Consider the following 13,236-nt stretch of genomic DNA (forward strand, 5'->3'; position numbering starts at 1 on the left):
CCTACTTTTTGTTTTATGGGTTTAGGCCACAGATCAGCTATGATTTCATTGATGGAACAGGTTCGAGGGACTGAATGGCCTACTGTTCCTACATATATAACTTGGGGAATGGATTAGTTTGGTTGCTGGGCCGCTCGTTTGCGATGTAGAGTTGTGAAACTAGCGTGGCTTCAATTCCTGCACCGGCTGAGGTTACCATGAAGCACCCTCCTCAGCCTTTTCCCCCCCCTCACCAGAGACGTGGAGACCCTCAGGTTAAACCCACCTCCAGCCATCTCACTCTAGTTAGGGAGCAGCCCTATGGTCTGGCAGGAGTAGGGAGAGTTTACCTTTACGTTTAACCTTTCCTCGTTTTGACACGGACACGAAAGGTCAACAACCTTGTTCCTGTCTAATGCCGGAGTGTTTTTTTTTAGTGTGTATGTATGGGGGAACATGTCTGATTGTTGTCCGCAGCAGGCGGGCCGGTTTTGAAAGCGATCCGGTGCGCGCTCTCCCTCGGCGGCTGCCGTCCGGTTTGCGCGAGGTCGCCCCACCCCTTCGTTTCGGTGTCACTTCCGGTGGCGGAACACACCGCAGGGATGGAAAAGTTGAGGGCGAAAGTTTTCACCGGGGTGGAGTGAAGGGGCCGCCGCCGGAGTTCAGGATGGTGAGTGTCTCCGGCGAGCGAGGGCCCACGGCTATGGTGCGGCTGATGGGCGGTGGGAAGGAGAAAGCGAGAGTTTGTTTTTGGCCCCCAAGGAGAAGATGGGACGGGGACACGGATACGGATATGTGTGCCTGGAGATGGGGCGGGCAGAGGTTGGGGTGAAGGGTTTACTGAGGAGGCGAAAGGAAGAGGACCAAAGTGCGTAAAGCCCAGCGGGAAGGAGAAAGGGACGCGAGGTGGGGGAGGGATGAGGTAGAGGCCTGTGAGCTCGAGGGAGGGTTGAAGGCAACGGGGTTGAGGAAATATAACGGCTATGGGGGGGAGGAGGGATGGAAGAAAGGAGTAAAGTATGGACATGGGGAAGATGTCAGGATGCGGAAGGAGGAGAGACGGAGACAATGGGATGAAAAACAAACGGGACGTGTGGCGGGGATGCGTGAAAGATGGGCACCCGGAGTAAGTTCTGGAGTTTAGGAATAAGAACACAGTGCTGCAGAAATTCATCAGCTCCGGCAACATCTGTGGAGAAAGAAAGTGTTAGCTTTTCGAGTCCGTTGTAACTCCTCTTGGGAACTCGGTTAACTGTGTTTCTGTCTTCGGGAATGCTGCCGGACCTGTTGAGTTGCTCCAGCACTTCGATTTTACGTTAGATTGCCAGCATCCACTGTATTTTGCTTTTTGATAGAGATGGGTAAGCTGTGTGCGTGCAGAGGTAAAGGGACTGAGTCGGAAACGGGGGAGGGACATGCAGGTGGGCAGCGAGATGTGAATGAAGTAAGGAGGGACATAATGAAGACGTGAGGAAGAAGTGAAGGGAGTAGAGGTGCAAAACAGTATGGAGATGGAAATTATGGAGAAGAGGAGATGTTGGCATGTTATTATGTCTCCAGATGTGTAATAACATTTCTGAACAGTTGAAATCGAAAATATCTACGTTCTTCAACTGATTCCCCAGCCTTGCATGATTGGTTTTGACAGCTCATAAGGAAAGCATCTTGTAAATTATGCAGATGTCCGTCATGGAATTATCCAAAATATTATTTTGGAATTACTTTGATCATTTTCAAATATAGCATATCTAATATGAGTGCAAAATTCATGCCTACCTTGCAAACATCTTGTTCATGCAATGAAAAAGCTCCAGTAGCACTTTATGGCTGCAGGTACACCTGACCCCACCATTGGACCCAAGTTCCAGATATGTCCACATGCCATATCCCTTTCTCCTTTGAACATACTAAGCCTTTTTTAACTTTGCTGCCCAGACACACTTATGCCATTTCCCACCAGATCCCCCCCCTCAACCATGAGTAAAATCATGACAAATTTAGAGTAGAATAAAAGACTATTTCCATCATGCCATTAAGTCTATTTACCATGTTTAGTTCTTAAGCATTTTGATGTAAAAGGTTAGCAGTCATGGAAAATGTTAACACTTACATTTTAACATTTGTGGATGGTACTGTCAGATGCTGGTACATAAATTCATTTCTCTGGCTTAACAGCAATGCACACCCGGCCACTTGGCACTTTCAGCAGGTACAATATGAAGCCTGCAATTCACCAATGCCCTAATTGTATTTTCTAGTCAAGTTGCTGCTCTAATACAATACTGTGGGTACTGGAAATCTTAAATAGAGTTGAAGGAACTGAGTAGGTCTGGCAGCATCTGTGGAGATAGAGATAGAGTTAAAGTTTCAAGTCTGTTATGACTTTGTGAAACTCTATATTAGCTTAGATAGTCCATTGTTGCTGGCGCTTTGTTTCAGACTGTTGATAATACCTTAAAAACCATTGCGACGGTTATTAAACTTAAGGTACCAGATTCATAAGGCTAAGCCTCGGGCTTCCTATTATTTAATCATAGTCTCTGATGTTTTCTAGTGCTGTTTGCAGAAAATGTAGAGGACATAACAAAAGAAATTAAGACCATAGTGTTTGATTCTCTCGTCAAGAATAAGGCTATCTTTTACAGTGTGCTATGTCACTATGCTATGAGACTGGGTTTCCTCTTCCCTCTCCTTACTTAGCTGTGATTTGATTTGATTTATTTATTGTCATGAGTATTTTGTTACAAAATACAGTGAAAAGTGTTGTATGGTGTTACCACCCTCTGGCGCCATCTTAAAACACCGAAAAATAAACCAAAACACAATATAAAGGCAGAAAAATAAAGAAATAGTGTTCAATCTTACAGTCCTCCTCTCAAGTGCTCTATTGTGGGCCATGAGCCTGGTGGCCAGGCATGAGTCCCCTTTGCCGCTCTGCTGGAACAGAAGTCGCTACTCTTTGGCACTATCTCACCTCCACCACGTCGTTGCTGGACCACTGATGCTGCTGGGTACCACACTGGGCCAAACTTGACTCTGCTGCCGTGAGCCCACCTCACTGATGTGGACACTGCTGATGCCTTGGGTCTCGTTCTGGCCCGAGTTAGCCTCAACTGCCTCCATGAATCTGCGCTGAGTGCAGATCCTGCCTCCGCAACAGCAGCATGAGTCGGTGCTAGGACCTCCTCGATGATGCAGAAGCTACTAGGAGTCCAAACTCACCTCCGGCACCATGAGTGTGCTGCTGGGCCCACTCACTGCCACCGATGTCATCACTACAACTGAGTTCTTCCCCAAGAGATAAGTAAAATGAGATAGAAGAGATAAAGAAAAAGGAGGACAGAGATGGGAGAAAAAGAAACTATAGAAAAGCTGATGGAGCAGACAAACTCCGGGCTCAGAAGCCCTATTCCACCGCCATCTTACTGGAAGCAGAGGTGTTATATTTTTAACAGGTGATGAAATGCAAATTCAGTGTGTATTTGGCTGTGTGCAATTTGTTAAAAGTAAGTCAGATAGATATCCTTAAGTTAAGGCATAATATGTTAGTTTTGTCATGCTCAAACCCACCCAGGTACAACATATTAAAGCTTCTAAAATGTACATGCACATCCTACATCCAACTGATGCACACAAATGTTCATTCACATCCTGAGCATGCAGAAAATGTAATTTTACAGAGTATCAGAAGTTCAACTTTTTCAAATGAAAAATGCAGATTTTTAAAAAAAACGTCACTGAAGATTCACTGTCTCCAGGCACTGTTTCTGCAGCAGAAAGAGTTGTATCGAAGTTGTGGCCTCTTCTACCAGAAAGCGCTGTTGTAGATTTACCAATGACTGTTGGCGGAAGCTCTGTCTGCTGGAAGAATGTCGAATCACTTTTCTTTCTCCGCAAAACAAAGTTAAAAGATTACTTGCAATATTATAGAAGAAAGAGATGCTCACTCAAGCCACTCATAAGTTCTTAGTCCAGATCTCAATTCAAACAACCAGACCAAAAGGTTGTGACATCACAGTCATCGAGTCATTCAGCACAGAAACTGGTCCTTTGGCCCAAATCGTCCATGCTGACCAGGTTTTCTAAACTGAACTAATCCTTTTCTGAAGAAGGGTCCAGACCTGAAACGTCAGCTTTCCTGCTCCTCTGATGCTGCCTGGCCTGCTGTGTTCATGCAGCTCCACACCTTGTTATCTAATCCTATTGTTCTGTGTTTTGGCCCATATCCCTCTAAACATTTCCTAACCTTGTACCTGTTGAAATGTCTTTTAAATATTGTAACTGTACCCACCTTGACCGCTTCCTCTGGCAGCTCATTCCATACAAGCATCACCTTCTGTGTGAAAGAGTTGCCCCTTAGGTCCTTTTTAAATCGTTCCCTTTCTCATCTTAAACCTATGCCCCTCCAGTTTTGGGGAAAATACGTTGGCTATTCATCTTATCTATGCTGCTCGTGATTTTACAAATATCCATAAGGTCACCCCTCAGCCTCCCTTGCTCCAGGGAAAATGTTCCAGCCGATTCAGTCTCTCAAACAGCCTCTCCTTATGATTCAAAGTTGTAACATCTCTCACATATTGATTGTATGTTCCAAAGAATTTAGAAGGCTAGCTTATGTTTGGCAAAGTTTCTCTTTAACAATTGTTGCATAGCTGAGGTTGTTAATTTCTTAATGTCTAGTAATTACTTTTTGAATAGATCATTCTTGATGAGATAGGAAGAAGCTGTTCACACCTCAGAGTGTCATTGTCCTTTTTGGGCACTTTCCGTCCTATAGAATGCAATATGATTATAAAGATACAATTTATCTGTTTCAAGTCACTATCTTTTGTTAGCAAAAATGAGTTTTAAAGAGGGTTATCTCTACATGCCAAAGCTAAAGCATTCTTTGACCATTGCGGGTGACAATGTGGCGTAGGATTTTGTTCCTAATTTAAAATCGTAAAATCCCTTAAGTGCAGAAAGAGACCGTTCGGCACAATGGGTCTGCATTGACCCTCCGAAGAACATCCCACCCAGCCATCCGTATCCCCATAATTTTGCATTTACCACGAGTAATCCACCTAGCCTTCACGTCCCTAGACACTACAGGGAATTTAGCATGGCCAATCCATCTAACCTGCACATCTTTTGACTGTGGGAGCAAACCGGAGCATCCACAGGAAACCCACAAAGACATAGGGAGAAGGTGCGAACTCCACACAGATCGTCACCCTAGGCTGGAATCGAACCTGGATCCCTGGTGCTGTCTCTGGATTTTGGTAACTCAATGGGATATACCCAATGTTCTACAGCAAAGTACACTATAAAATAGTGCAAAAATCTTACCCATACAATGCTTACAATCACAAGTGAACCGGTTTGTGTGGACTTGTCCAGTGATTAGCCCATCTTTTCTCAACCTCCAGCCATGATCGGACAACCTACTGAGCTAACTAACTTTTATTCTAAGGCAGGCTTTCTTATACCTTTTCTCCATATAGGTAGGCTGTGCATTCAAATTTTGATAGTGCCCAGTTTTCAATGACTTGATCAGTTGACCATAGGCTAAAATCTCAAACATGTCATTCCCACAGCTAGTTTGATCAATTGCTTATTAGAATTTGCTCATTTCTCTTTGGAAAGAACCATGTCACTTTGATTAAAGAAGTTTGACCTCAGCCTTAGCTCGGTCACGCTGTTGTTACCTTTGTCATCCAAAAAGCCATGTGCTATTTACACAGCACAATTCTGTGATCAAGTGCTCTCCGTTTAGCTAATAAATAGTCATGTTAGCCATCTGACGTCCTGGTTTTAAACCAAGACTTCAGCCTTTCAGACATACTGTGACAGTTTAATCCATTATTGTTGAGTTATAGCACTTAATCTAAAGAAACATATTTTTCAGAAACACAAACAAATTGAAAACAGTGGTCTTTCTAATCATTAGGTCACTATCTGACAATTGACTTTTTCAGTGAGGCAAACTTCATTTTTTTTTTCCTTCATTTCAGTTAACCCAGCAAATTTTAGATTAATGTCCACAGTCGTCATCAGATATGAGGTGTTCCCAGTGTTATTGCATATGATGCAGGTCTCACCCATTCCCCAAGCTTGTGCCACAGTGGTCACTTGAGCTATCTTCTACTTCATCAAAGAGTGTTGCAGACTGGCACGTTCCAAGGTTGAGGACTACGAGCTGAGGGATGCACCAAATCTTGTGGCAGCTGCTGCCAAGGTGCAGTGAGGAAAGGCCACCATCTAAGGCTATTCTGCCATAATATCCTGAGGATCCTACTTGTAGAACTTGTATCGAACAGTACCTTGTCCTATTTAGTGAAAGTTCAAAGTTTACATTTGGCTGGAGGTGCCTATGAATACAAAGCTCAAATTAGAATTTTTTAAAAATTGATTTTCTCTAATGTCTGAGTTGAACTGTTTTGCAATTATATTCTAGAATCAAGCATATTGCAACAAAAATGATGAAATTACATATTAATATTTCATGTGAACATTATCTTCACTTCACAGAATGAAATAGGACTTGTAGGCATGTATCATTTTAAGGTGTGGGGGGGAAACAAGCCCACTTTTAAACTGAATCAGCTGTGCTCCATTGTGACTTTTGTACCCAGATGATTCTAAACTGATTTAGATTCTGGATAGCATGCTGCCACGTTGCTTTTTCTTTTGGGTGTTAATTACAAACAAAACGTATTTTCATTTAGAAAGATTAGTCTTGTAGTAGAGTTTTTGTAGTGTTGGAGTTTTTGTTCTTTTGGGATCAAACGTAAAGGATGACAATGGTGTCAGAACCCAGTGCCTAGTCTCCTCTTTGACTTCTGATTTGGCTTTATCTAAAGGGTCTTGGTTCCTTACATTGCTGTTAGCATTCAGTTGTTAGTAACAGAAGCTTATTGGTCACCTTTGGGCACAGGGAGATTAAGTAGCTCAGATTGGCTCACCCATAAACTAAACAGATCTCCTTTTGGTACTAGGATGAAGGGTGTGAGATTTATATTTATTCACAAATATTAATATCATTTTGAGTGTATATGGGTATTGGTACTTTTGCAAGGGCTTTTAAACAAAAAAGGCCAAAGTGTCCTTTTCCAAAATAATGACCTAATTCTATAGGTGTCAGAGACCAGGTGACTGAAAAATGTGAGGAAATGCATTTTGGAACGTCTAATCCGGACAGATTATATACAGTAGATGGCAGAACCCGTAAGAGTACTGATAGGCAGAGGGATCTGGGTGTAAAGGTACACTGGTCACTGAAAGTGGCATCGCAGGTGGAATAGGTAGTCAACAAGGCATAAAACATGCTTGCCTTCATCGGCCAGGGTATTGAGTTTAAAAATTGGCAGGTAATGTTGCAGCTTTACAGAACCTTAGTTAGGCTACATTTGTGATATTGTGTTCAATTCTGGTCGCCACACTACCAGAAGGATGTGGTGGCTTTGGAGAGGGTACAGAAAAGATTTACCAGGATGTTGCCTGGCATGGTGGGCATTAGCTATGAGGAGAGGTTGGAGAAACTTGGGTTGTTCTCACGGAGATTGAGGGGCGACCTGATAGAGGTCTACAAGACTATGAAGGGCATGGACAGACTGGACAGTCAGAAGCTTTTTCCCAGGGTGGAAGAGACAGCTACTAGGAGCCATGGGTTTAAGGTGCAAAGGGCAAGATTTGAAGGTGATGTACGAGGCAAGTTTTTTTTACACAGGGCGGTGGGTGCCTGGAACTTGCTGCCAGGGGAGGTAGTGGAAGCAGATACTATAGTGACTTTTAAAGGGTGTCTTGACAAATATATGAATAGGGTGGGATTGGAGGGATACGGTCCCTGGAAGGGTAGAGGGTTTTAGTTGTGATGGCAGCATGTCGGCGCAGGCTTGGAGGGCGAAGGGCCTGTTCCTGTAGTGTAATTTTCTTTGTTCTTTGCAAGCCCCTGGACTGTTAATGGAAGATTATGTATACCATGGGGTTTATGCCGAAATAAATGCTGGAAAGGATTTTGTTTAAAATAATCAAGGATTGGTTTTTAACTGACTGGAAGAACACCATTTGGAATATTTTTAGGGCAAGTTTGCATTGGCCTGACCAGGGCCAGAAACAAATATAATTTCTCTCCTAAAAAGGAGTATAGGGCAGTTTAGGGGAAGTTGGGTACCTTGGTGTAAAAGTTCAGCTTGTGTAAATTCCAAATTGAGTGTTTGGTTAGAAATCGTCAAACCTTTAATTCGGCTACTCATTAAGAAATCTCACAGACAATCAAATATTTAAACATTTTGCATGTAGCAACCAAAATAAGACCCCTCAAGTAAGCGAGTTAAGCCTCACAATCCAACTTACTATTACCCAGTTAATGATGGAATTTAATAATAACTGTCTGTGGATTTCCAGGGCTTGATCGTTATGCAGTGTGGTTTTCCGAAGTTCTGCTCCTGAAGAATCCTGCAGTTGAATTCTTATAGGATTTTCTGTTTTGTTCGGTTTATGGTGTGACGTTACTGATGATCCTATAGATCCGTTCATCCACAACATGGATTACACTTCTGGAGTCATCAAATCTGTAGCTTGCTTTCTTATCAGGAGTAGCTTCTATGTTCCTTAATACAGTGTGGAGCTGGAGGAACACAGCAGGCCAGGCAACATCAGAGGAGCAGAAAAGCTGACGTTTCGGGTCAGGACCCTTCTTCGGGAAGGGGGCTCTGAAATGAATAGAGAGAGGAGGGGTGGGGCTGGGGAAGGTAGGTGGGATGGTGATAGTGAGTGCAGCTAGGCATTGGTGGGGATTGGTCAGTGAGGTGGGAGGAGTGGATAGGTGGGAGAGAAGACGGACAGGACAAGCAGGCGGGGATGAGAGGGAGGGTTGGTCGTGGGTTGAGGCCGGGGGGAGGTGGGGAGATTTTGAAGCTAGTAAAGTCCACATTGAGACCATTCGGTGGTAGGCCCCCATGGCGGAATATGAGGTGCTGCTCCTCCAGTTTCCAGGTGGCGTCATTGTGACACTGGAGGAGGCCCAGGATGGACTTGTCGTCCAGGGAGTGGGAGGGGGAGTTGAAGTTGTTCGCGACTGGAAGGTGTTGTCGTTTGTCATGAACAAAACACAGGTGCTCTACAAAGTGGTCTCCGAGCCTCCGCTTAGTCTCACCGATGTAGAGGAGGCCACATCAGGAGCAGCAGATGCAATAGACCACGTTAGCGGATGTGCAGGTGAACATCTGTTTGATGTAGAAGGCTTTTTTGGTTCCTGGGATGGAGGTGAGGGGGGAGGTTTAGGGCAGGTGTAGCACTTCCTGTGGTTGCAGGGAAAGGTGTCAGGGTTGGTGGGGCTAGTGGGGAGCGTGGGAGCCACAGAGAGAGCGGTCCCTATGGAAGGCCGTTGGGGTGGGGAGGGAAATATATCGTTCGTCGTGGGGTCAGATTGCAGACGGTGGAGAATGATATGTTGAATCCGGAGGTTAGTGCGGTGATACATGAGGACAAGGGGGATTCTGTCTTTGTTTTCGTTGCGGGGAGGGGTTGTGAGGGCAGAGGTGCGGGAAACGCAAAAGATGCGGTCGAGGGCATTTTTGTCCACTGTAGGGGGAGGTTGTGGTCCTTGAATTACAAGGACATCGAGGATGTTCAGGAGTGGAACGCCTCATCCTGGGAGCAGACGCGACGGAGGCAAAGGAATTGGGAATAGGGGACGGCCTTCTTGCAGGAAGGTGGGTGAGAGGAGGTGTAGTCTAGGTAACTGTAGGAGTCGGTGGGCTTGAAATAGATATCAGTTTCGAGGTGGTCACCAGAGATGGAGACAGAGGGGTCCAGGAAGGAGAGAGAGGTATCAGAGATGGTCCGAGTGAACTTGAGGTTGGGGTGAAAGGTGTTAGTAAGTTGATGAATTGTATCGGCACCGCCTCGTGCTCCCACGAGGAGCTTGAACAGTTCATCATCTTGCATTTCCCGCACCTCTGCCCGCACACCCCCTCCCCGCAACAAAAACAAAGACAGAATCCCCCTTGTCCTCACGTATCACCCCACTAACCTCTGGATTCAACGCATCGTTCTCCGCCACTTCCGCCACCAGCAATCTGACCCCACAACCAAGGATATATTGCCTTCCATAGGGACTGCCCTTTCCACGACTCCCTCGTCTCCCCATTAGCCCCACTACCCCGGCACCTTTCCCTGCAACTGCAACCTGCCCTAAACCTTCCCCCTCACCTCCATCCCAGGACCCAAAAGAACCTTCCACGTCAGACAGATGTTCACCTGCACATCCGCTAATGTGGTCTATTGCATCTGCTGCTCCCGATGTGGCCTCCTCTACATCGGTGAGACCAAGTGGAGGCTCAGAGACCGCTTTGTAGAGCACCTGTGTTTTATTCACGACAAACGACAACACCTTCCGGTCGCGAACTACTTCAACTCCCCTTCCCACTCCCTGGATGACATGTCCATTCTGGGCCACCTCCAGTGTGACAACGACGCCACCCTGGAGGAGCAGCACCTCATATTCTGCCTTGGGATCCTTCAACCCAATGGTCTCAATGTGGACTTTACTAGCTTCAAAATCTCTCCACTCCCGGCCACGTCCCATGGCCAACCCTCTCTCTCATCCCCTCCTCCTTGACTTGTCCGTCTTCTCTCCCACCTATCCACTCCTCCCACCTCACTAACCAATCTCCACCACTGCCTACCTGCAGTCACCTATCACCATCCCACCTACCTTCCCCAACCCCATCCTTCCTCTCTCTATTTATTTCAGAGCCCCCTTCCCCCTCCCCCATTTCTGAAGAAGGATCCTGATCCGAAACGTCAGTTTTCCTGCTCCTCTGATGCTGTCTGGCCTGCTGTGTTCCTCCAGCTCCACACTGTGTTATCTCAGACTCCAGCACCAGCAGCTCTTATTATCTCTTCTGTGTTCCTTGTTACTTTTGGTGTTAGCTGGCTGTTTGAAATACACCCCGTCTTGCCATTAACTCCTTAAATTCTTCTGCAGGACATCTTAATTGCCCATTTGTCACAAGGCAGCTGGTTAGCAAGCAGATATTAAGAGTTTGTTTATGTCTCTTTGTCTGAGAGCATAAAGGTGTTCCGTTCCACCTCACCCCTCCTATCCCATTCAACACAAAGTAAAGCACCCTCGACCTTTTTTGAAAACAGGAAGTCAAATGGGGCACCATATTGAAGTCAAACAGAAATTAACAGTCAAATGGAAACTTATAAAATGAAACAGAACTATACTAAATTAAAATAAAGTGGTCTGGTGTGATGATGCACCCCAGATCCTAAGATGCCCACTGGTCCCTAAAGGCCTCTACTGGGCCAGTGAGCACCATGTGCTCCATGCCCAAGGACACTAGGCTAAGAGTGTTTCCAGATCCTGGTTTACTTTAAGGTTCTGAAATAACTCGTAATCATCTGCTAGTAGGGCTGCCTGTCTAACCATTTTTATTCTTCCACTTAGGTTTGTATAGATGTAGGGAGTGAATTTTTGAACTCCCTGGGGAGGATGGTCTCTCTGAGCCTTTCATAAGTGGTCTCTATGCTAATCGTCCATATCCATTGGTAAAAAGTAGGAAGGGGGTGGCATGGTGGTATTATCGCTAGAATATTAATCCAGAAACTCAGCTTATGTTTTCATTGTCGGTTATCCCTTGATTTGAGGATGATACATTCTACCGGGCTTGACTTCCTGTTGTCTTCATGTTACTGAGCAGGCTGATTCCTGATTTTTGGGTATGTGGGGCAGAATGTCCTGTGACGTAGCAGGATCCAGAGTGCAGGATTTACTTCCTTTTCCTTTGCCACTGCTGCATCTCATCCTTGAGACATTGAATTCAAGGAACTAGCAGGGGCATTGCAAGTAAATTTCTTGTAATGTCCTTAGAGACATACCTACATATCTCAGCCACTTTTACTTTCATTTCACATGAGCAAGGTACCTTCTTAGAAAACTTTGAAATTGTGCATGCAAGCAATGATGGAGTAAGCTAGAAGTATCCTGAGAGCATTGTGCTGAACGTTTGTGCCTATTGATTTCCTGCATGGGGATACCTGCTTTGACTGCACAAGCTTGATAGTGGAGTGGGTGAAAGTTGCAATGGGATACCAGATACTTTGCCACTGAATGAAATTTATTAGGTGTGTCATCCAGGCTGCATTTGCATTTGTGCAAATCCTGCCACAAAGGTACATTTGTGGTTTCAGTATTTCAATGGGAGGAAAGAAGTTGTGGTTTATATTGTTTCTGACACTTTCTTTTAAATAATTAATTTTTTAACGAAATCAGAAATTGCTGGAAAAGGTCTAAGGATCACCGGACTTGAACGTTAACTCTGATTTCTCTCCATGGATGCTGCCAGACCTACTGAGCTTTTCCAGCAATTTGTTTTTGTTTCTGATTTACAGCATCCACAGTTCTTTTGATTTTTATTATTTATTAATTTTTAACTGAACCAGAACATGCAGAACTTCATTGGTCTTTGTTTCAATTTCCATAGACATAGATAACTATTAAAAGGAGATACAAACTTCCAGTCGACTGTAATAAAGGAACCAAGAGCACTTCAGCTAAACGCCATATTTGTAGAGAATTTATATTTTAAACCACAAGGCAGAACATTCCCTTTTCTCTTAGCACAATCAAAAATATACTTTACAGATGCACATTACCTAGCCCTTTAAGTAGATTGACAATTGTCCTAGAACAAGTCCAAGATTATTCTAAACTTCCAAAAGTTTACTTACGTATATTTTCAGTTGTGGCTTAGGAACTTGTAATCTCAGAGCATCTTTTACAATGAGAATTTTTCCCTGGAGACTTTTCCTGTAGAATCTTACGACCTAGTTTTATCTTATCATGAATTCAGTCTGGAGCTTCCACTCGCATTGCTGCAAAGTGAATTACACCTTCTTGCTGCCTAAAACTCTTTTATGAATCATGGAAGAATAACCTCATCCGGGACATAACCTAGAAAACTCCCCTTTCAAAGCCCATCTTCATGTCAGGGGAAATCGCGTGTGTCTTGCACCCTGGTAAAAATGCTGATTAACTATCCTTGAGACCCAAACTCCCTTATTTTGAACGTAGGCGGAAAGTTTAAAGCACACTGCTTATAACATGATATTCTCTACACTTTTAAGGGACTTTGGAGACTCCCAGTTCTCCCCCTATTAAAGCACAAATTGCTGCTCAAATATTGGCATCTTGCACTTTCTTCCCAGTAAAACATGCTCATGGACTGCAGTGATTCAAGATGGCAGCTCACCACCATCTCCCGA

The 13,236-nt window shown here is 44.5% G+C and overlaps 1 protein-coding gene across 5 annotated transcripts in view; it reads left to right on the plus strand.

Moving 5' to 3' along the window:
* Positions 1 to 525: 525 nt before the first annotated feature.
* setx (senataxin) overlaps positions 526 to 13,236 on the plus strand; it is a 113,448-nt gene continuing 100,737 nt past the window's right edge. For 3 of the 5 annotated variants that reach the window (XM_020533699.2, XM_048613552.1, XM_048613556.1), the window contains exon 1: positions 527 to 649. The gene's annotated coding sequence lies outside the window, so the exon portion shown is untranslated. Of the gene's footprint in view, positions 650 to 13,236 lie in introns of all 5 variants that reach the window. The other 2 variants (XM_048613557.1, XM_048613553.1) reach the window with 2 other exon arrangements.

The sequence above is a fragment of the Rhincodon typus genome, chromosome 28 (genome assembly GCF_021869965.1).
Source record: "Rhincodon typus isolate 14 chromosome 28, sRhiTyp1.1, whole genome shotgun sequence".
NCBI classification, from domain to species: domain Eukaryota; kingdom Metazoa; phylum Chordata; class Chondrichthyes; order Orectolobiformes; family Rhincodontidae; genus Rhincodon; species Rhincodon typus.